Source organism: Planococcus citri, chromosome 4 (assembly GCF_950023065.1).
Source record: "Planococcus citri chromosome 4, ihPlaCitr1.1, whole genome shotgun sequence".
Lineage (NCBI taxonomy): Eukaryota > Metazoa > Arthropoda > Insecta > Hemiptera > Pseudococcidae > Planococcus > Planococcus citri.
Window position 1 is genome coordinate 4428757 of NC_088680.1, and position 25767 is coordinate 4454523.

At 32.1% G+C, this 25767-nt stretch overlaps 2 protein-coding genes across 3 annotated transcripts in view; both read right to left on the minus strand.

The window, feature by feature from the left end:
* Nca (neurocalcin homolog) overlaps positions 1 to 25767 on the minus strand; it is a 392453-nt gene that overhangs the window by 97235 nt on the left and 269451 nt on the right. The window lies entirely within an intron of this gene.
* The window catches only part of LOC135845532 (neuronal calcium sensor 2), a 383834-nt gene that overhangs the window by 88913 nt on the left and 269154 nt on the right, over positions 1 to 25767 (minus strand). The window lies entirely within an intron of this gene.

Sequence of the window (25767 nt, forward strand, 5' to 3'; positions counted from 1 at the left end):
TTAATACCTACTTTTTTGTTGACAAAAATTGATACTTGTTGACAAAAATTGACACCTTTTTTTGCTGACAAAACTTGACACTTTTTGTTGACAAAAATTGAAACTCTTACAATGACAAAAATTGACACCTTTCTTGACAACAAAAATTTGACACTTTTTTGCTGAGAAAAGTTGACACATTTTTGTTGACAAAAATAAGAACTTGACACCTTTTTTAACAACAAAAATTTACACATTTTTGTTGACAGAAATTCACATCTTTTTTGACAACAAAAATTTGACACTTTTTTGCTGACAAAAATTAACACATTTTTGTTGACAGAAATTGACACTTTTTTGTTGACAGAAATTGACACATTTTTTGCTGACAAAAATTGACACATTTTTGACGACAAAAATTGACACATTTTTGACGACAAAAATTAACACATTTTCGACGACAAAAATTGACACATTTTTTTGACGACAGAAATTGACACTTTTTTGACGACAAAAATACATTTTTTGACAACAAAAATTGACACATTTTTTAACGACAAAAATTGACACATTTTTTGTTGACAAAAATAAACACATTTTTTGACGACAAAAAATTGATACTTCTTTGCTGACAAAAATTGCACTTTTTTGTTGACAGAAATTAACACTTTTTTTGTTGACAAAAATTGCACTGTTATTTGACGACAAAAATTGACACCTTTTTGTTGACAGAAATTGACACTTTTTAATTGCAGACAAAAATTGACACTTTTTTGTTGAAAAAGATTGACACTTTTTGCTGACAAAAATTGCACCGTTTTTCAACGACAAAAATTGACACTTTTTGCTGACAAAAATTGACACTTTTTGCTGACAAAAATTGACACTTTTTTGTTGACAAAAATTGACACTTTTTTGTTGACAAAAATTGACACTTTTTTGTTCTTTTGCCAAGATTTTTTCAAAAAATACCGTTCCTGCCACAATTGTCAAAAAACTACACGGATACTTCTTGACTATTTGACCAAAAATTGACGTTTTTTGGCACTTTTTCTTTCAAAAATTGGACATACTTCTTATTTTATCATCTTGAAAATTACTCAAGAGTCTCACTTTTTCGCCCGAAATTGCCAAAAAGTATCACTTTTTTCCAATTCCAAAAAGAAATCACTTTTTTCAAAAATTATCAAAAGTCTTTCTTTTTTAAAAATAGTTAAAAAGTGGAAATCGTCGTGTTTTTTTTTTGCAAAAATTCCAAAGTCTCACCTTTTTTCAAAATGGTCCAACTCGATTCACTTTTTTGCCAAAATTTGCTAAAAATCACTTCTTTTTGCAAAAAGTGTCTTTTCGATCGTTTTTTTAAACAGAAATTACGAAAATTCTCATTTTGTTGCCATAAATTGCCAAAAAATCTCGTTTTTTTCACCAAAAAGTTGCAAGGGATTTTTTTACGAGTGACACGCCAGAGCATGCAACGACTTCCCCCCCCCCAGAAAATTTTAAAAACAATAAAAAATGTATGCACACTTCAGAAATTTTGACAGAAAATCGATGCTTTGAAGCAACTTTGTAAAAAACAGGACTTCTGATTGGTAAACTTTGAAACAAAAAGAGGACTTTTCAGGCAATCTCGACAAGAATAGACCATCTGTTGGCATTTTGGCAAAAATTGATGCTTCCAGATAATTTTACCAAAAAAGAACATTATTTGACAATTTTGTTGACAGAAATGGACACTTTTTACCAAAATTGTCAAATCAGAGTTCCTTTTTGCTAAAATTACACCCCAAAATTGTCCAAAGGCTACTTTGGCAAAAATTGATGATTTTTGTCACTCCTCGCCCTGCGTAAAAATTGACACTTTTTTGACTTGGGCAAATTTGGCGAAAACAAAACACAAAACTTTAAACGCAAGTTTGGCAAGAAAAAAACCAAAGAGAGGGCTTTTTAAACAGAGAGGGAAAAAATTAATTCTTTTTGGTGGTTTGGGGTGGTAAGGGGGTACAAAAATTATGGATTCACAATTTTCGAGAATTAGTGTCCCCCCCCCCCCCTCCGAAAAGAAGTGAAAAAAGAAGCTCGTTTAGAAGTATTTTGTTCAAAAATGAAAAATTTTCAAGAAATTTTCATTTGCAGACACCAATTTTACATATTTTTGGATATTTCTCCTAAACGTTTGGGGCTTCAAACAAAAAAAAACCAACATCATTTGGAGAACCGAGGGAGAGAGTCTTGAAAATGTGCTCATTTAGAAAGATTCTGCCCATTGAAATGTTTTCAAAAAAATTTCTACAAACATCAAATTTCTATCTTTTTTTATTTTTTTCAAATTTGGGAGGCTCCGCCATACCAGGACCAGCAATATCATTGGGAGGTCCAACAAACTTTTTTTTTCTTGAAACCGGGGTTATGTAGAACAATAATATTGATGTGCAAATGAGATATTTTCAAAATTTTCCCCTGATTTTGATTTACCTATTTTCAATTCTTGTAATTTTTTCAACTTTGAGGGCCAATATTATTATTGAACGTTTTGTCAAAAAAAAAAAAAAAAAAAAAAAAAACAATTTATGATTAATTTTGGCAAAAATTACGACCATTTGACATTTTATCAAAAAATTACTTCCTGAGAATTTTGACAAAAAAATAGTAAGTACAATTTCCATTTTGACAAAAAACAGGAATTTTTTGATAATTTTTGCAAAAGCAGAGTTTTTTTTTTAGCTTTCTTGGAAACAATAGGAGTGTTTGACAATTTTGGCAAAAATTGGCCCCTTAGACAATTTTACCAAAAATTAACACTTTTTAACAATTTTGCCAAAAATTGACGCTTTTTGACACTTTTTGAGTTTGGAAAATTTGGCAGAAAAAAAAACAGAACTTTGTAAACAACTTTGGCAAAAAACAGGACTTATTAAACAAATAAAGTACACTTTAAACAAGTGAAGGAATTTTCAAACAAAAAGAGGACTTATTAAACAAAAAGAGGACTTATTAAACAAAAAGAGGACTTTTTAAACAAAAAGAGGACTTTTTAAACAAAAAGAGGACTTTTTAAACAAAAAGAGGACTTTTTAAATGAAAAGAGGACTTTTTAAATGAAAAGAGGACTTTTTAAACGAAAAGAGGACTTTTTAAACGAAAAGAGGATTTTTTAAACAAAAATAGGACTTTTTAAACAAAAGCCTGTACAGAAGTATTCTGCTCAGACATGAAAAATTTTCAAATAATTTGTACCTGCACTATCTGCAGACATCAATTTTACATTATTTCTGATATTTTTCAATTTTGGAGGCTTCATAAGGGAGAGTTTTTATTGAAAATGTGCTTATTTAAAAAGATTCTGCCCATTGAAAAATTGTTGAAAACAAAATCTCTAAAGACATCAATTTTTCATATTTTTTTATTTTTTCCTAATTTGGGAGGCTCCATGTCAGATAGTCAATATTATTTGGGGGTTCAACGAAGGGTTTTTTTCTTGAAAAAGGGGTTATGAAGAACATATTCTAAAGTAAAAATGAAATATTTTCAAAAAAACCTCTGATTTTGATTTATTCTAATTTTGTTATGATTTTTTCAACTTTGAGAGGCCCCTTATTAGGGGGGAAATATGGTTTTAAGGGTCAGAAAAAGTAGTTTTATGAAAAAGGGGAAAATTCTGACTCAGAAACAAAATTTTTTGATGTATTGAATATTTCTTTGTCATTTTTTCAACTGGGGTGGCTACCAGCAACACCTTTGCAGATAGGGGGATAGTGGGAGATATTTTCTCAGCTGAAGCAACAACTTATTCGATGAGCGAGAGGTGGAAAATTCCAACTTTGCAAAACAAGGCACACCCTAAGGCCATGTAATATAAAATAATTAGCCAAAATATTCGAGTATTTGTACATATATAGTGCAAAGTAAAGGGGAAAGGAAGCCTCTCATCACCATCGTCAGCAGCATTCGAGTGGTGGTATGTCACCGCGGCATGCAGCGTGCTTCACACCACGAATACGAGTATATAGGTTATCAGTTTCAATTTCATTATCAAGCTTAATTATACGGTTAACCGTGGCGGTTAAATAATCGGTTAACCACTTGAGTCAATTATATCGCCAGTCTCGAACACACCTACAATGTGGATGTGGAAAACTTTATTATAAACAACTACGTCATTTTGCTCGAGTACCCGAGTACTACGAGTACTAGTCGACGACGATGCAGGCAGCTCTCAAAATTTCGACGATTACGTAGCCTACCATATTATCCTATATATGCTATGATATGATACGCGAGTATGAATTATAGCATCTATCTGTCTATCCATCTATCTCACAACCGCATGCTTATAAATTGCGTACATCATACACATGTGATATTATATCTACTACATACGTTGCGTAAACAAGTACAGTGTGAGCGAGTTTTTTCCCTCTATATTTTATTTTTATTTATATAAATATTTTTTTTTTCCTTCATACAGAATACGTATACAGAATGAATACATTGTAGATGTAACCTATGTACTCGTACAATTTTCCCTGTTGGTCGTTTCTCTTTTTCCCTTTGCCTGGCTGCGTCGCTCGTCGTGTCGTTCTCCTTGTCCATCTTTTTCTCGCATATTATACGGGCTATCGCATCGAATTATTAATGTTTTCCTGTTTATCGTTACAAAGAAAAATGATTCTTTTATCACACACACACGATCCCGCCACCGCCACCGCCGCGACGCGGCGCTTTCTGTGACGAGCACGAGATATACTACACTCTTATACTCTTACTACGAGTATAAGCACTAGCAGAAAAAAAAGAAAGAAAAAAAAATGTCACTTTAGAACGAGGTTGAATATTTTATCATAAACGTTCCTCTCTCGAATCGTCTCGTCTATACTTATTTGGCGTCGTATGAAGGGGGAAAAATCTCCCGAGATGTCAGTTCGATGAAATGTATGAGAAGAGAAGGTTTTTTTTTCTTTCATTTTCATGGAGTAGGTGGCAAGAGGGGGGAGAAAGGGATTTTTAGAGCATCGTGAAAAAAAAATACAAGACAGTATCGTAGCTTTTGCGATGCTTTCAGAGTCAGTAGGGCAGATTTCATTCCAGAATTGATGTGTTTTTTTTTTATTACGGATGAGTGGGGAAGGGAGGTGAGAGGTTCTGAACAATAATTCAAAATATAGAATTTCACGAAGGCTACAGCAGGTTCAGGGTAATGGTCTCAAAAAGGAGGTTTCTCCACTGGCTAAAAAAATTTCTAATCACTTAATCAGACAAAGGTAAATAAAAAATACACGAAAAAATAGGTACACCACCCAGCCAAAACCTCAATTTTTCGATTTTTGAAAATCAAATTTACTTATTGGGCCAAAAATGGAAAAAAATCGAAATTCCACCAAATTGACCTATAGAAAGTTGAAATTTGCTATTCACCTTATTTTCAACCCCTAGAATCGGTTGGAAACGGTTTCGAAACGTTTTGAGCAGTTCTGGAGCATCCAGCAGATTTTTTTAAAAAGAATAAATTTCAATAAAAATTTTAGCCCAACGAAGCTCGAAAGCTGAAAATTACGTTTTACCCCACATTACACCATGCTGAGTCCATCGAAGGTGGTTTCAAGCCGTTCTGGAGCCTCCAGCCATATTTTAGGAATTTCAGATAATCAAAAGGAGCTATAGAAACCATCGAAATCATCTTTTAGTATGTCATATATGTACAATGTATGTACATATAAACACCACTCAGCATGTTGGAGTAGCATTTCAAGCTCATTGGGTAAACTTTCGTAGAAATTTCTACTTTCAAAAATATTCTGGAATCTCCAGAACTGCTCAAATCTATTCTGAACTATTTCCAATTGATTCGGAAGGAGCGAGAACGGGTCGCAAACACAGGCTCGTACGTATTCAACTTTTTTCCAAAAAAAAAAAGGTAACTTTAAGTAACCAAAAAGCAAGATAATCAAAAAAAATCACAAAACAGGCCAAAACATTTAAATTAGAAATCTAAAAAAAAAAAATTCACGAAACAATAACCATTCCAATCGCGTATAATGAAAACAGAAGCACTACGAATTTGGCAATACAGGCAAAAAATTGATGCCTTTTCCAAATTTTTGCAAGAAAAGTGAGACTATTTCACAACTTTTTGGTGAAGCATGACGTTTTGGGTATTTTTGACGAAAAAGTGAGAATTTATGACAATTTATGGCGAATAAGCGAGATTTTGACGATTCACAGAAATACAGAGCTTTTTTTTGCAACCTTTGGCAAAAAAGTCGAAACAAATTTCAGACATTTTTAATAATTTTTGGCAAAGAAAATAAATTTTATGACAATTTTTAGTAAAATTTCAGACTTTTGGGGACTTTTAGGGGGGGGGGGGATGAGATTTATTAGCAGCTGTGTCAATTTTTGTCTACAAAAAATGTGTCGATTTGTGTTCACAAAAAATGTGTCAATTTTTGTCCACAAAAAATGTGTCAATTTTTGTCCACAAAAAATGTGTCAATTTTTGTCCACAAAAATGTGTCAATTTTTGTCCACAAAAAATGTGTCAATTTTTGTCCACAAAAAATGTGTCAATTTTTGTCCACAAAAATGTGTCAATTTTTGTCCACAAAAAATGTGTCAATTTTTGTTCACAAAAAATGTGTCAATTTTTGTCCACAAAAATGTGTCAATTTGTGTACACAAAAAATGTGTCAATTTTTGTACATACACAAAAAATGTGTAAATTTGTCTACAAAAAATGTGTCAATGTTTGGTAAACAAAAAATGCGTCAATTATTGGCCAACAAACGACTTGTCAAAGAGAGAATTATTGTGTAATTTTGGCTGAAAAACAAGACTTGTTGGAAATTATTGGCAAAACAGTGAGACTTTTTTTTTTAAACTTTTTGGCGAATAAGTGTTTTTTAAGGGGGGGGGGGGGGGAGAATGGTGAAAAAAGAAGAAACTTCGACAATTATTTTAGCAAGAAGCGAATGCTTTTTGGCAACTTTTGGCAACAAAGTGAGACTTCTGGGCAATTTTTTTTGAAAAAAGTGAGACATTTTGGGATTTTTCACAAACAAGCCACAATTATTTTTGCAGTTTTTGACGAGAAAAATAATATTTTTTGGCAATTTAGACAAAAGCTGAGATTTTCTGCTATTTTTGGCAGAAAGTGAGACTTTTTTCTTCAAGAAAAGTATGGTCAATATTTGGAAAAATCGAATTTTCAAGAATTCAAAAAAAATAACATTTTAACCAAAATAATAAAAAAGTGATCAAAATTTCCTTTGCAACTCGGTTATTTCAGTATAAAAAGAAACTGATTTTTACTCTGTTGAAATCGTGAAAATGTGATTTAACGTTTTCTCGAAGAGTAAAGTCTTTAGTAAAATCTTAGAATTTGGTCCAAAATATGTAGCTCAATTTTGAAAGTTACAGGTAAAATCGAATGAAAAATTATCGAGCTCTTGCTAGTGTGTTTCAAATGTAAATTCTTCAATGTATTTGAAAAAATATTCATAAACGCCTTTTTCAGGGGTGCCCAAAGTGGGGGGCTCTAAAAAAAGGGTTCAAAATTACGAATATACAGGGGAGCTTAATTGAACTTTTCCACTTAGATAATTGAATATATACCTCAAAATGTTACGTTTGGCGCAAATCGCAGGTTTCCAGTTTCCCGGGGGTTCCCAAAATATCCTAATTACGAAAAATCGGAAAATTGGATTTTTGAGTACCAGCGAAAATTTTTATTGAGCTGAAAATTTGGTAGGATGGAGGTCTTTCAAATGCTAATGAACTGTAAAAAGCTTTTTAGGGGGGCTCAAAGGGGTGGGTTCAAAATGGTGGTTTCAAAATTTTCCAAAAATTAAAACCCCCCAATTTCTGCCCCCGAGGGTCGAAAATGGAAAAATTGCCCCTATCATGTTTAACGGGTTCAAGCAGATATTTTACGCTAAAAAAGTTTTTGAAAATAATACTCAGTGGTTCCAAAAATTCTTTTTTTATTCGCAACTTTGGGAACCCCTGGAGCCCAAAAAATGGTCATTTTGGGTCAACTAACCACGGATTCGTATTTGGGGCATTTATTACAACAATTTAAGAGTGGTTCAGTCGATAACTGTCTGGGGCCAAAAAATGGCCTTATCGATACTCCTCCATTGATGAAGAATTTCTCCCAAAACTAAACATTATTTTTATCAAATTCAGATTTCTCTCTCAGCTATTTTAATTTTTTGCAATAATTTCGAAAATTTCAGCAAAAGACAATTGAGAATTTGACCTCCACTTACTTTCAACCTGCCTTACCAAAAAATCCACCATTTCAGCAAATTCAAATCGAACGTTTCAAATACGATTTATCGAATAAATTTTACAAGGGCAAAAATCAAACTTCCAGTTCTAATCAATTTTTCAAAGTCCGTAAAATAATTGAAACTTTATTCAAAATTTTCGACTGTCGCGTTGCTTCAAAAGAATTAATTCAATTTTGGAGACAAATTCGCATGAATTTTATTCGATGAATTTCCTACTTCAAAAATTTCTTTTTAAAAAAAATTGATTCTGGAATTTTTTGAAGGGTCAAAGTAATGCTCACGTCAATTTTTTGAACATTAAAAGGTGGTGAATTTTATTCAACGGGTGTAAGATACATTTTTTTCAAATTCAATTTTTAAAGTTGACCAAAAATTAAAAATTACTCATCGAAAATTCATTTTTTTCAGATTTTCGAATGAAATAGCTTGAAAACCCGTCCCAAAAACCCCCAATGACCAAAAATTCAACTCGATTGGAGCGAAATTTCGATGAGTCATTTTTTAGGACACAATGCAATAAACTCGATAGGTTAAAATAACTAACCTACCTAAAACTAGGAACAAATAAACGAAGCTTTTTACCAAAATACGTCATCTATTCGAGTATAAAAAAAAATGAACGATAAAAAAAAACCAAATCAATTCACCTTCATCCGCACAACCAGTTGAGTAATTCGAGCACACTTCGTTGCACATTTTTTCGCTCACGACCGAACCTTTTCTAGGACCTCGACAAATTGTTTGTTTTTGTCTCGAGAAATTTTTCCAGATATTTTCTCAACACCACGTTCGGTTTGATTTTTCCTGCTGGCGAAACAAAAACGTAATTCGCTCATTTCTCTTGTGTTGTTCGCAGCGAAAAAAACAACACACTTGATCGATTTTCAAAGGCTACTCGCAACCAAAAAAGGTAAAAAGAACGACTACAAACAAACGCGTATGTAATTTCCTTTTTGCAACAGTCAGCTCTCTCGAACATCTTTAATTTTCCACTCGACCAATTCGGGTACCCTACCCTAATGAGTTGACCGGAACGATAAAAAAAAACTAGCAGACGGTAAAAAGTGGAATTTCGTTCACTCGTTTCGTTCAATTCGCAGCAAATTCAGGGTTCGCAGTGAAAAAACAAACGTGCGTTGCTGCTTTGTAACCATCGACTAGTCCTCGTTAGTCTTGAAACTGGTATAAATTGCTCGACATCGACAGGCAGAAAGAAAACTTGCGAAAATAATCGCGATAATATTACAAAAATATAATAATTAGACCACCGAGTGCGAAGTTCCTTGACGTATTAATCGAGCTCGTGGAACTGGTTCGAGTCCAACTTCAAAGCTCCAACAATTTGCGAATATACTCGAGAATGATCACCAAAAACACACACACGCACACAATATTCGATCCTTACATTTCCAAGAACAGCTGCAGGTTCACAATTTGAAAAATTTCCACATCGATTATCCGGGGGGGGGGGGGGGCACATCTCTACGTAAACCACCATCAAAGTAGAAAACTTCTCTCAATTGCACGAAGACTACACCAAACTCCGAACATCGTGTTCATTTCCCACGCACATTTGTCGTATTTTTAAAAGCTCCAGACCCCAGGGCAGCCCTCAAACCGAAACCTCTCGTATTGGAAATTTCGCTCTATAGCTTTCTCATTGATTTGCCACGAAACGAATACGAGGAATAAGTAGTAGAAAAACGCGCCAAAAATTCACCATTCGCTCGACTTGACCCCCGCGCAACCTTTGCCAGCCCTGGCCCCTGGCCCATCTATCGTGCTCATCGTGAACGTCAGTGACGAGAGACAGAAAATCAATAAACGTTTCTTTTTCATCGTCTTCGTTTAAATGAAGAATGCCTTAAAATGCCAACATAAGAAATTAAATTCGCTTTTCCTTTGCCCTCATCGTGCGTTTTTCCCTCATTGCTTCGCCAGCCATGCTTTTGCAAAATACGAGTACAGACTACGCAGTAGTATATAGCAATAAGGGATAGCTTTTTTTTGTCGTTTTTCTCTCTTTTTTTTGCCATCAGTAGAAAAATCTTACTTACTTTATATATTTTCGAGCCAATAAAAATCCGCCCCGAAGTCGTGCACCAGCATAGTAGTTGAAAAATTCCCTCATGTTTTTCGTTTTGCTAAAGACAACTTTAATCTTTTAAGCTCGCCTGCTTTTTCCCCTCCCTCCCCTCCCTCTTGCTCACTCTCTCTTTTTTTCTTCTTTCATTTTATGTACTCGAGTCGCGGTCTCATATGCGCGCCAAATTTATACACCGACTTTAATCAACAAGTGCGTAAAAACTTTCCACCGTCGTGGTGCGGTAATATGGCGCACGAGGTGGTAAAATAAAAAATAACCGATGAACCACACCGCCACGCCGAGTTAGTTATTTTACCCTCGCGAAAGTAATCGTCCTTCGGTATGGCGCATTTGTTGCTAAAGATACGAGTATGACCAAAAAAAAAAATCAAACTTTATTTTCAAGTTCGTCTTGCCGAAGAAACTGCACATTGAAAATAAAAGTAGCGTTAGATGAAATGATGAAAAAATTCGAAAAAGTTGCTATTAGGGCAATTTTCCAACTTTTTCCGTGTTTCATTATTTTTGCTTTTTTTCAGGCATCGTCGAACCAATGTGGATCTATTCCAACAAACGGCTCAATTAGCATGTAGAATCACTCGACTTGTAAGCAACCAATCTTAAGGCTATTCCAGAACCTTCAATGGGTTTTCAATTTTCTGCAGGGATTTCGAATAGGTAGCAATGGAAAGTTTGAAAATGAAAGTCAGCACTTATAACTTTCATCATAGAGCTCAATCAGATGAAATAATTATAATAAAATCAGTTACACTTGCTCAAACCACGATTAGACAAGAATTCGATATTTTATTGATTTCTTCTTCGCGTTCTTAAAAAGCAGACTTCAGACCTAACAAACTTGACTCAAAACGTCAAAAATATTTGTCATTTTTAAAAATCAAGTTTTCAAAAGCATGCCATAGCCTCAAAAATTCAACAATAAAATTACCAGTGTTCAACCAAAAATCACCACATTAATCATAATTTAACAAAAAGTATTGAAGAATTTACAGTAGGTAACATACTGAATTTTTCCAGTAATTCGCCGAAACACTAGAAGAGTTATACCAAAAGTTACTAGAAATTTTGCCAAAAACTACCATAAACTGCCAAAAATTGCCAGTAGCTGCACCAAAAAATATCAGAAAATTTACCACAACATTGCCAGAAATGTTACCAAAAAATTACGCGACTTTACACCGAAAATTACCGCAAACTTTACCAAAAAACAACGTGAACTTGACTAAGAATTACAAGAAGTTTAACCGAAAATTACACAAAAAATTTGACCAAAAACCATCGGAAATATTTTCCCAAAAATTAGAAATTACTATAGAATATTAACCAGAAATTTCACCACAAAAAATAGGAATTTTACCAAAATACCGAAAATTGCAAGGTAGGTATATTACAAAAAATTACAAGGAATTTCAACAAAAATTATCAAAAATTTGACCAAAAGAGGAATATTACCAAAAATTACCAGGAATTTTACCAGAAATTCCCAGGAATTTTACGAAAAATTACAAGGAATTTTACTAGGAATTACAAGGAATTTTACTAGGAATTACAAGGAATTTTACTAGGAATTACAAGGAATTTTACTAGGAATTACAAGGAATTTTACTAGGAATTACTGGTAATCATACCAGAAATTACAAGGAACTTTACCAAAAATTACCAGGAATTACAAGGAATTTTACCAAAAATTACCAGGAATTACAAGGAATTTTACCAGGAATTACAAGGAATTTTACCAAAAATTACTGGAAATCCTACCAGAAATTACTGAGAACTTTACCAGAAATTACCTGGAATGTTACCAAAAATTACCAGAAATTTTACCAGAAATTACAAGGAATTTTACCAGAAATTACCTGGAATTTTACCAAAAATTACTTGGAATTTTACTAGGAATTTTACCAGAAATTTTGCCAGAAATTACAAGGAATTTTACCAGAAATTATCAAAAATTTGACCAAAAAAGGAATATTACCAAAAATTACCAGGAATTTTACCAGAACTCAAAAGGAATTTTACCAGGAATTACCAGAAATTATTAAAAAAAAATTACCAGAAATTCCCAGGAATTTTACCAAAAATTACAAGGAATTTTACTAGGAATTACAAGGAATTTTACTAGGAATTACAAGGAATTTTACTAGGAATTACAAGGAATTTTACTAGGAATTACTGGTAATCATAACAGAAATTACCAGAAATTACAAGGAACTTTACCAAAAATTACCAGGAATTACAAGGAATTTTACCAAAAATTACCAGGAATTACAAGGAATTTTACCAAAAAATTACTGGAAATCCTACCAGAAATTACTGAAAACTTTACCAGAAATTACCTGGAATGTTACCAAAAATTACCAGAAATTTTACCAAAAATTACAAGGAATTTTACCAGAAATTACCTGGAATTTTACCAAAAATTACTTGGAATTTTACTAGGAATTTTACCAGAAATTACTGGAAATCTTCCCAGAAATTACCAGGAATTGTACCAGAAATTACCAGGAATTATACCAGAAATTACTAGGAATTTTTCCAGTTACAAGAAATTTCACTAGAAATTACCTGGAATTTTACCAGTCACAAGAAATTTCACCAGAAATTACAAGGAATTTCACCAGAAATTACAAAGAATTTCACCAGAAGTTACGACGAATCTTATCAGAAATTACAAGGAATTCCACCAAAAATTACTGGAAACCTTACCAGTCACAACGAATGTTCGCAGAAATTACAAGGAATTTTTGCAGAAATTACAAGGAATCTTACCAGAAATTACAAGGAATTTTACCAGAAATTACTGGGAATTTGCACAAGAAATTACCAGGAATTGTACCAGAGATTACCAGGAAGTTCACCAGAAATTACAAGGAATCTTACCAGAAATTACAAGGAGTTTTACCAAAGATTACTGGAAATCTTACCAGTTACAAGGAATTTTCGCAGAAATTACAAGGAATCTTACCAGTAATTACCATGAATTTTCACAAGAAATTTCCAGGAATTTTACCAGAAAATACTGAGATTCCCACCAGAAATTACCAGGAATTTCACTAGAAATTACAAGGAATTTTACCAAGAAAATAACCAGGAAGTTCATCAAAATAATCAAAGAATTTCATGCAATTTACCAGGACATTTACCACAAAAATGTGTACCAAGAATTTTACCAAAAAAAAAATTAGGAATTTCAGTCAAAATTATGAAAAATTTGATCAAAAAATACAAGGTACATGTTTTACCAAAAATTACCAGAATTTTATCAAAAATCAGGAGGAATTTTACCAGAAATTATCAGGAATTCTATCAGAAATTACCAGGAATCTTAACAAGAAAAGAACCGGGACTTTTATCAAAACTCAAAAGTAATCAAGAATTTTATACAAGTTACTAGGAAATTTACTTCAAACATACCAAGAATTTTACCAAAAAAAAAACCAGGAATTTCACAAAACAAAAAAAATATAGGAATTTTATCAAAAGTGATGAAAAATTTGACCTAAAAAAGAAATTTATACCCGGAATTTTACCAAAAAAATAACCAGGAATTTCATCAAAAATAATCAAAATTGCCAGCAAAAATACCAAGAATTTCACCAAAAATAACTAGAAATTTTACAAAAAAAAAATTGTGAATTTTAGCAAAAATTATAAAAAATACGAGTAATTTTACTTTAAAATTACCAGGAATTTTGCCAGAAATAATTAGGAAATTTCATACAAATTACTAGGAGATTTACCATAAAAATACCAACAATTTTACCAAAAATAAACAGGAATTTTACAAAAAAAAAACACAACAGAAATTTTACTAAAAATTACAAAGAAATTTTACCAAAAATTACAATGAATCTTATCAACAGAAAAATTGGAATTTCACCAGAAATTTCAATGAATTTTACTAAAATTTACAAAGAAATTTCACTTAAAAATGAAAGGAATTTTACCGAAAAATATAAAGACATTTACCAGAAATTAAAAGGAATTCTAACCAAAAAAAAAAAAATAACCTGGGATGTTACCAAATCATATCCGGAATTTTACCAAAAATTACCAGGATGTTTACCAAAAAGATGATGACATTTCACCAAAAACTACAAAGAAGTTTATTTAACCGAAAAAATAATTAGGAATTTTACCAAAAATTACATTATGTACAAAGAATTTGACAAAAGTTATCATTATGTATTATGAAATTTCACCAAAAATCACCATCACCAATCACTACACATTTTATCAAAAATTTCCACAAATTTTAGCAAAAAAAACATGAAGTTGACCAAAAACTACAAGACATTTAAATAAAAATGACCAGAAATTTGTCCAAAAAACATCACAAATTATACCAAAAATTACAAGAATAATATAAACTGTTTGGGGGGGGAGGCAGTAGTTGATTTTCGCTAGATGGAAAGTTTTATGAGCTGAAATTCTGTTTCTTTTCATTTCATCCTTTTTTAAATCACAATTTATTTTTATTTCAAAATTGATTTTACTGATGAAAAAATTCCAACTTTGGAGCAAACAATCTCAACTTTTGCTGGAAATGACTGAAAAATTGAAAATTCTTGGGAGGAAAATGAATTACCCTGCAGATAAAAAATTTCACGCCCAACAATTTCGTTTCATCATTTTTTTTTTTTTTTTTTTTTTGGTAGAATTCTTACTCAATTTTCTATTTGATTAATTTTTATGCGATAAAAATTGAAATTTCCAAATTTTCTATCACTTTAGAGGAAATACCGAAAGGAATCGTTTCAAACCAGCCTTAAAATTTTCAACACACTAAAAAATTAAATCGTTAAAGCGCATTATCGGATACACATACACGATGTAGCAACGTGTAGAGGCCTTATTACATTACCTATACCTACACACGTGGCAAAGTAACATACACCTTTAATAAGTACTTAAATGAAGAACACCCTCATCTTCGAACATACGTTAGAAGGCAAAAAGGCTCGAAGACCAGACGAGGTATCGTCGCGGGGGCACAAATGGAAGCAAAAGTGGCGACGTTCGACTATACGAGTAAATTCCACCGGCGTATTTCTCTATAGATATACCTACCTAGTATAGTACGTTAATTCGAGTAGTAAAGTTGGTTATATTTAATGGCATAATTTATGACGTTATTCGTTGCTAGTTAAAACTACGTTAATGTTGTTAATCGTTCATTACGGTCGTATTGGAGTTTGCATGTGCCATAAAAGCTAAAGCCGAAATCGAGCGACTCGACGACTCGACGACGACGACGACGAGTTTTAAATGGCAGTACACGCTAAATAATTTCACAGACTAGGTAAACTCGTATGAACGAGTGAATATTTTTTCTGTCAAAAAACATAGAATATGCGGAGAAAAATTTTTGTGCCATAGGTACTCATAATAAAGTAGCTGGATGATATTCCAGTTCGCCCCCCCCCCTCAGAAATTTCCTCATCTTCATCCAAGACACTTATTTTTATTAAACCAACATTTTTGAAGTCTGAAGAATACTTTCCAAAGTCCTCCTGTATTCCTTCGGTCTTTATAATACTCGAACTCCAATTTCTCGAACAAAAATTGTCTCAAAGAGGGAATCAGCCACCCATTGGTTAAACATTAGGAAAACTTTCCAATCGAAACGCCAACCGAATAAAAAATGTCGCCAAGTGAACGAAAAGAAGGAAGGAAGAGAATCAAATGAATAGTATAGTGAAAAATAATATAATATAATAATTTATTCAACGGGTGTTGTCATTTAGAGAGGTAAAATTACCGCTTAACTTTTATACCGTGGGCGAACAATAATCGGCTTCGGATCGATATTTAAAAATACGAGTATACGGTGGGAAAATTCTACTAGTCGTCGTGCCTGTACACTATAAAGAGACAGGAGGAACAGTGGAACACGCCAAAGTGACACCAGCTTAATACTTAGGGGGTTCGGAGGTGTAAGAGGAATCAAATGCTTATGAAAACACGCCGCTGACGACGACGACAGTCGACAGTTGCTAAAGAAAATGAAGAGAAAACCTGCCTGCCGATGCCGATGCCGATACCCGCCTGATAGAGTGTGGAAAGCTCGGTTGCCTGTATCGACAACGACACCTTATGCTGGAAAAAATTCATCACTTCATTGAGCCTTTTCAGGCTGGTATTCGTATTCCTTCGATATACAGCGATACTCTGGGTATCAAAGCTGACACGTACTTATACCTCGTATTTGGCATTGCGAACGCATAGGCAAGAAAGGAATTCATTTTTTTGTACGTAGTATTGTGGAAAATATTCGGAATATTTCTTCGGTAAGTATTTCTCGATTCGCGTGATGGTTTTTTTTCTCGCACAACGAGATAGAAAATAAGATTATGGAGTTTGAAATTGACCGTTTGTATGGAGCTTTCACGCGAACATACGAATTTCTTCGCAGGGTGGAGTTTTCGAGAAAATTCTCATTCAGTGTGACCCAAAATTTGGCTAGTGTTGCGATCATCTCACAATCTGAAGAAGGGCGATGCTTGCTTTGAAAATCGTGAGGTTTGTAGCGAGTGCTAGGGATCGATTTTAATCCAAATTATTGCTGCAGCAAATGAAATATGAAAAAAAAAAAAAAAAAAAAAAAAAAAGGCAGATGAACTCGAAATGGTGGAAAAATTTTAAAATGAGTATCACTCAAAAGTAAACCAAAATTGTGCAATATATTACAAAATTGAAATCTTACAAAGAACAATTGGAGAGAATAATTTTGGATTTTGTGTGTGTTTTCTTAAATAAAACACTGTTCAACACCACCCTCCCCCCTTGACATCGATAGTTTCAACATTTCAGCTCTTACTCGAATAGTGATAAATTCATTACATCAGCCTCGTATCACAGCAGAGTGCTAAAAACCAGACAAATAACTGATCAGCTTCCAAAATCAACGTTTTATAAAATTTTATTCTCAAAGATAAACTCATACTAAACAAAATTGCAAAAAAAGATTCTGTTTTAATTTCGGCAAAAAATACCAAAAAATTCAGTTTTTTTGCTCAAGTTGCGAAAAATATTCCCAAATTCTGCCGAAATTTTCAAAGAGTCGCATTCTTGTCAAAATAATAAAAAGTCCTGATTTTACCTAAAATTACCAATAAAAAAAACTGTTGTGTACAAGAACTGAATTTCCAAAAATTACTGTTTTTCTCAAAAATTGCAAGAAATAGTTTTTTTAAAGTCAAAATTTTGTAAAAAAATACTAGAATTTCTTGGTCTTTGCCAAAAATTGAACCTTTTTTGACAATTTTGACGTAAAAAAAAAACATTTTCTGCAACTTTTGCAAAAAACAGTAATTTTTCAAAATTCTTTAAAAAACACGTTTTTTTTGACAATTTTAGGAAAAAATCAGGATTTTGTTATCAATTGTCAAAAGTTGTCAAAAGCTTCAAATTTTGGCAACAAATATCAAAATTTTTCAATCTTTACCAAAAATTGAAGCTTTTTACAATTTTTGGCAATTTTGACGTAAAAAAAAAGTTTTTGCAATTTTTTCAAAAAACAGTAATTTTTGGAAATTTTTTGTGAAAAATACTTTTTTTTTGGAATTTTTAGGAAAAAATCAGTTTTTTTTTATTTCTCAATATTCAAAAATTGTCAAAAACTTCAATTTTTGGCTAAAAATATCAAAAAGTTTTAATCTTTGCCATAAAGTTGAAGCTTTTTACAATAATTATTGACATTAAAGTAAAAAAAAAAAACATTTTCTGCAATTTTTTCAAAAAACAGTAATTTTTGGAAATTTTTTTGCAAAAATTACCTTTTTTTTTTGGCAATTTTAGGAAAAAATCAGGATTTTTTTATCAATATTCAAATATTGTCAAAAGCTTCATTTTTGGCTAAAAATATCAAATTTTTTAAATCTTTGCCAACAGTTGAAGCTTTTTACAATTTTTGACATTGACGTTTTTTTTGGGGGGGGGGGGTGTTTATAATTACTAGATTATTACACCCTGCGTCAGATTATATTAAATTTGTCAGGTTGTGTTTTTTAACAGGAGTAATAAATTTTTCTATTTCAAAAAAAAACAGCAATTTTTTCAAAAAACAGTAATTTTTTGGAAATTTATGTGAAAAAAAACTTTTTTTGGCAATTTGAAAAAAATCAGGATTTTTTTATCAATTGTCAAAAATTGTCAAACGTTTCAATCTTTGGCCAAAATTACTAAAATTACTTGATCTTTCGCCAAAAATTGAAGCTTTTTACAGCTTTTGACAATTTTGACGTAAAAAAAACAGTTTCTGCAATTTTTTAAAAAAACAGTAATTTTTGGAAATTCTTGTAAAAAAACACTTTTTTTGGCAATTTTAAAAAAATCAGGATTTTTTCATCAATTATTGTCAAAAATTGTCAAACGCTTCAATCTTTGGCCAAAATTACTAAAATTACTTGATCTTTTGCCAAAAATTGAAGGTTTTTACAATTTTTGAGAATTTTTACGTAAAGAGAAACTTTTTCTGCAATTTTTAGTAAAAACAGTAAAATGTTTGTAAAAAGCTCGTTTTTTTTGAAATTTTAGGAAAAAATCAGTATTTTTGTACTATAATTGACAAAAATTGTCAAAAACTTCAACCTTTGGCCAAAAATGCTAAAAATTTTTGATCTTCGCCAAAATTTTGACAATTTTGACGTGAAAAGAAACTTTTCTTGCAGTTTTTGCCAAAAACAGTAATTTTAGAAAATTCTTGTAAAAAACACGTTTTTTTTTGAAATTTTAGAAAAAATTCAGTATTTTTTCATCAATTTGACAAAAATTATCAAAAGCTTCAATTTTTGGTTAAAAATACTAAAATTTATTAATCCTACCAAAAATTGAAGCTTTTGACAATTTTGATGTAAAAAGAAACTTTTTCTGCAATTCTTGCCAAAAACAATAATTTTTGGAAATTTTTGTGAAAAACACGTTTTTTTTTTTGAAATTTTAGGAAAAAATCAGGATTTTTTTTATCAATTTATAAAAATTGTCAAAAGCTTCAATTTTTGGTTAAAAATACTACAAGTTTTAAATCTTTGCCGAAAACTGAAGCATTTTACAATTTTTGACAACTTTGACGTAAAAAAAACATTTTCTGCGATTTTTGTAAAAAAAAAAACATTTTCTGCGATTTTTGCAAAAAAGAGTATTATTTTGGAAATTCTTGTAGAAAACACGTTTTTTTTTGAAAACTTTACGGAAAAATCAGGATTTTTTTATTTGGTACTCGTAATTGTCAAAAAGCTTCAATTTCTGTATAAAATGACCAAAATGTCTTGATCTTCGCTAAAATTCCTAAGAAAGCCTTGGCTTCTTTCCGAGACATTCAAAAAGTATCGAATTCAGTTTTTTTTTTCTTCAAAATTTCTAAAAAGGTTCCCATTAAGTACGAAAAGTTTTATTAAGTCGTTATGTTTTGCCAAAAAAAAAATTATCAAAGCAGTCCTTTTTTTCTGCCAAACTTGCCAGAAAGTCACATTTCTTTGTCAAGATTATAACAAGGGTTTGATTTTTCCTAAAACTTTCAAGAAAGTCACGTGTTTCATCAAAATTATTTAAAGAATCCTAATTTTTCTCAAAATCGTGAAAAAGAGTTGATTTTTTCAAGAATTGTCAAAAATTACTACTTTTTTGCCAAAATTTCCATACTTAAGTGTCCTGTTTCTAGGCAAAGTTATCAGAAAGTCACATTTCTCAACAAAATCACCAAAAAGTTGTAATTTTTTCAAAAATTATCCTGAAAATTATTTAAGGAATTCAAAATTTTCCCAAAATTGTCAAAAACTTTTTAGGGAACAGGTCCAGACCACAGGACACAGGACGTTTTAAACGCTGTGTAGCTTTCCACATCTACAAGGAATATTCTTGACCAGCATTTGGGCTCAGTTCTTCTGATATTGAAGAGGGCTGTCATAAAAGGTTCCTAATTCCTCGACGAAGACTCGCAAAATATACCTAGACCTACACCTGTACAGGTATAAAAGAAAAAGGGTGCTCGGTATCATTCTCTATACAGACTGTTGCTAAATGAAAAATTAATTCATTCGTGTAGCCGTGTTTACCTTTGACCCGAGCTCGTTTCGTTTCTATATATCGATATAGAAAATTCATGCAAAAGACAACAATACTTACATAGCCATAGACTAGCGCCAGCCAAGGTGTAGGAAAGTGGACGTACGCCGGTATATTATACGAATTACCGACTGCCTTTCTGGCCGACGATGGTATACGAAATTTCTCTGTGTTTAGAATATTTCAGCTCAGTCAGCTCGCTTGTGCAAATAAAAAGCACAATACACGCAGCCCAGCCGGGCCATGTCATCGCCAGCCATATAACCATAAAAACCAATGACCTTTTTATTTTTCAGGCTGGCTTAATCAATAATCGTATGGCAAGACAACGTTATGGTAGGACTATACCAGCACCAGCACCAGTGCCTTCGAATATTCATGTACTCGTAATAAAAATAGGTATGCATGATTATAAACGTCATTAGGCTCGATTTTTTTCCTCTCTTTTTGTATGTATTACCTACATGAGCAATTTGCAATCTCCATTTTACTTCCATCGCCATTTTTTCCCCCTCATGAAATCGACCCACAAACACGTGCAAATTACTACAGTATTTGTCGTTTTACACGAGTAAATACCCAAGTGTAGCAGACTACGCAGAAAAATTGAAAAGAAAATATTTCATTATCTTCATTTTCTATACAACTTTATACGCGAATACAATAACGAAAGTTAAGTATGTTTCCGCAAAACGCAGATTTTGGTACCGCATAGTGCGTATTTTTTTTCAATTCTCGGTTCATTTTTCATTTGGGTTTTCTTCGCGAATGAAAACAGCTACAGAAGGTGAAAAGAAAGCGAAAAAAGTCATTTTTCTCAAAATAAGAATAAATAATTTTCTCGCAGAGTTATTTTTCCACGAAACGATGCGAGTGTATTTTCAAAAAAAAAAAAAAAAAAAAAAAAAAATGAAAATGCAGATGGGAGAAGTGAGAGGGCAAGTTTTGGAAAAATTTTAATTCGTTTTATTTTTTTCATTTCCGGGTTCGGGTTTTGGTAGGATTTTGTCTTATGTGTTTCACGAGGAATATAAAAAAGCGTCTTCGAGTGTAAGATATGCGGTAGATTTGTTTGATTTTTTTTCCTCTGTTCGATGAAATTGGTACTTTTTAGTGATACGAATTGACCTCGTGAACTAACTATAGGTACATAAATGGATAAACTGCCAATTTGAATCTGTTTAATTTTCATTTCAAACTGAATGACACATGACACATTGAAAATTTTCGAATCTTTTTAGAAGCATAATGAGCTCAGGGATTTAGAGATTTCGATCCTTTCAACCTACGACATCATTTTACATGGTTTAGAATTTTTTTACCCTTCAGTTTTTCAGACAAAGTCAATGATGACCTGTTCGTCCTACCTGAGCTTTTAAAAATTATCAAAATAAGGTATTAGTGATACCCACGCCATAAAAATAAAAAAATTGTTTTTTTTCCTATTTTTCAAATTGAATTATTCCAGCATTTTTCTGTGGTAAAAATTGCAGCAGTCTAATTGCAAAATTCACGATTAAAATGGGAAAAAAATCAAAAAAAAAGATGTGAACGGAAATTGGATGGGGCAATTTGTGTGCATACTTTTTTTTTGTAAACTTGTAAAATTCTTCATCTTGAATTTTTCATTACCATAGAGAAAATAGATAAGGTGATTTGGGATTAAAGAAACTTGGAATGAGCTGGGCCAAGGAGCTTGAAATATTTCCTTTTTTGGCATTTTTTTGAGATGAGCAGTAGGTACTTTTTAAAATTTTGGCATATTTGAAAAAACAGGACTGATTTGACTTGCCGATTTTAGCTGTCCTGATTTTTATTTTTGTGTTTCCAAAATGGTAGATTTTTGGCCCAACTTCACAGTTGCCTGGTTCTATATCTTCTATGAGATTTTTTCACAATGGAGGGGGGGGGGGGAGGGGAGAGCACCGAAATTTTTGTTCTGAAAATCTCTACAATTCTTAATATTTTGCGAGTGGAATTTTGACGCTTCATATTTTGTGGAGTTTTGAACAGATCTTTCTCGCAAAAGAACAACTTGTTACTCGTAGATTGAAAAAGTATGTTCGAAAACCTCCGAAATTAAAATTTTAGACATTCGAGTTCATTTTTGGATTTTTGGCGAATTTTTAAAAATTCAAAAAACTTGATTAAACGGCAATAATTACAAAATACCCCCTCCCCCTCCCTCCTGCTCACAAATCCGCCTCGTTTCTTTCAATTTATTTTGATTTATCAGTCGAACCAATCTTAAAATTCAGAAAAGTTTCGCAATTGAAAAAATTTAGGTACATGAGCCCCCTTAAAAGGGTCCCACGGGGTGAAATTTATACTTCTGAGATCGTTTCGTGTTTTCTGGCAAAATTCCAAAAATCCTGTTTTTTGATGTTTCTAAAATTTTCCAATATTCTGCCAAGACAACTGCTAAAAAAGTTCTGTTTATCGTTCAAAATCTCTCAAAATGATCCCTTTATTGCAATGATTGTCATAAAGGGTTATTATGTTTTGTCAAAATTGTCTTTAAAAAGTCTTGTTTTCTGTCAACGTTTTCAAAAAGTCAAATTTTTTGTCAAAATTATACGATCAATGAAGTTTTGACTTTTTATCCAAAACTGTCAGAAAAGTCACGTCTAGTCAAAATTACTTCAAAATTCCTAATTTTTCCCAAAATTGTGAAAAGGGTCGGTTTTTTGCAAGAATTCTCAAAAATTACATGGTTTTTTATTACGTTTTGTCGAAATTGGCAAAAAAATTCCTGTTTTTAGTTAATGTTAGAAAATCAAATTTTTCGTCAAAAACACGATAAAGTTTTGATTTTTTCTCAAACTGTTGGAAAAGTCACGTTTTGTAAAAATAACTTTAAAAATCCTAATTTTCCCAAAATTATGAAAAAGATCTGTTTTTTTGCAAGAATCATAGAAAGTTTCTACTTTTTTCCAAAAATTTCATAAACCCTCCTGTTTTTAGCTAAAGTTGTCACTATGTCACATTCCTTGTCAAATCATCAAAAAATTGTGATTTTTTTTCAAAATTGTCGGGAAAATGATTTAAAAAATTTTCAATTTTACCCAAATTGACAAAAAAAAGTTCTGTTTTTAGTTAAAGTTTGAGACACTCTTTGCAGTTGTTTTGAGATTCTTCTTTATGGAGTCATACTAGAAGTCTTATCAACAAACCAACAATATTACCTCCACTAACTCATAATAACAAATCGGCGACTACAAACCATGAAAAATGTGAATTATTTGCTAATTTTTACAAAGGTATTTTCTGCAATAGAAATATAGACACTCTTGATATTTTGACTGAACCTAGCAATCATAGTCTTTGCAAAATGCTTTGTCGAACCTCTGTTGAAGAAATTTGCTATATTATCAAAAAAATCAAAATCCAGAAATCCAGGCTTGGATAACATCAGTAACATTATGCTTAAAAACCTTCCAACAAATATCCTAATCAGCTTAAAAACACTTTTCAACTCTTGCCTTCGAATTAGTTACTTCCCTAACGCCAGGAAAATTGCCAAAGTAATTGTGCTATCCAAAAAAGAATCTCCTTCTTCGTCTCCTAATGGTTATAGACCTATCAGTCTTCTTTCTCTATCCAAAATCCTTGAAAAAATCATTTGTAAACGTCTTTTGGACTTTCTGAAAAAGGAACAGATTTTGCCATCTTTTCAATATGGTTTTCATAATAAAATGAGCACACTTCATCAGTTGCATCGAATGGTACAACTTATTAACAACGGCTATGAAAAGAAGCAATTCACAACTGCAGCTTTTATAGACATCAAAAAGGCCTTCGACTCTGTATAGCATTGCGGTTTAATTCACAAATTAGTTACAATCAAAACACCCGCCTTTCTATGTAAAATCATTTCTTCCTTCCTTCAAAATAGGAAATTTTATGTTCAATTTGACGATGAAAGCTCTTTGCTTCGAGGAATCAGCCAAGGTGTACCTCAAGGCGCTGTATTGAGTCCAACATTGTTTATCTTATACTGCTTTGATATTCCTAAACCAGCTGATAATGAAATAGCAATGTTTGCTGATGATATCGCACCTCGGGAGTTATTAGGTCACATCTCAAAAAAGTGAAATTTTACAGGAGAGTGATTTTCTTTTTTTTTAAAACTTGATTCATTATTTTCATCAACTTATAATCAATTGTGAGGAATGAATAGCATGTCATTTTGAAGATTGGGTATCCTACCTTCATTTAGCATAAGAATATTTTGAAAAATAAAATCTTAAAGAGGAAATATTTCAATGTTTGGAAAACATTTTGAGTTATAACCTTTCATAAAAAGTGATCTGGAGGCAAAAAAAAGCGTCCAAAAAAATTTTCAGGATAACAAAATTGTAGAGAATTAAATTTCCAATCGACATAATGTCGTTAGTTTTTTTCTACAGTGCTTAGTTTTTGAGTTTTTCCCAAAAAACTAAAATTTTAATATATATGCAAATTAATTTTTCTGAAAAATGTTCTATTTTAAAAATTTTTTGTTTTGGAGCAAACCTACAAAAAATACACTCCTTGTGATTATTTTACATCTTAAAAACGTTCAACACTATCGAAACTGGTTTCTGACACTTTGTATGTGCAAATTTTACTCAAAGAAAGAGGAGTTTTTTGAGATGTGACCTTATAACTCTAAACAACTTGCAATGTTGTAGAAATTTTGAGTTAGGCCCTTTGCATTTTTTACATGATCTAAGCAGCATACCCGACTCAAAGTGTTATTTTTGGTTGCAGGGGGTCATGCAAACCCCAAAAATTCAAAAACATCAAAATTGATTTTTTTTGAGATGTGACCTTATAACTCCCGAGATGCGATATGTGTTTACTCGTCCAAAATAATGATCTTCTAATTGCTTGTGATCAACTTCAAGCTGGTATCAATGAATTCGAACCATGGTCTGAACGCTGGAAACTCAAGCTAAATCCTCTCAAAAGTGAAATGAAAATCTTCACACTTCGCAAAATCTCACCGACTCCAGAAATCTTAATCGATAACACTGTGGTACCATGGAATACATCAGCAGTTAAATATCTCGGCGTACACTCTGACCACAAACTATTTCACAAAAACCATATTGTTCTCAAATCACGTGATGCCTACCTCAAACTATGTAAACTTGACCCATTATTGAATCATCGTTCCAGATTGTCTACATCTTGTAATAGTCTACTTCTTTACAAAAGTCTCATCCGTAGCACATTCACATATGCAGCTGCAGTGCCAATATGGATCACAGCTTCAAAAACTAACAAACATAAGCTACAAATTATACAAAACAAAGTTCTGCGAATCATTACAAACGCACC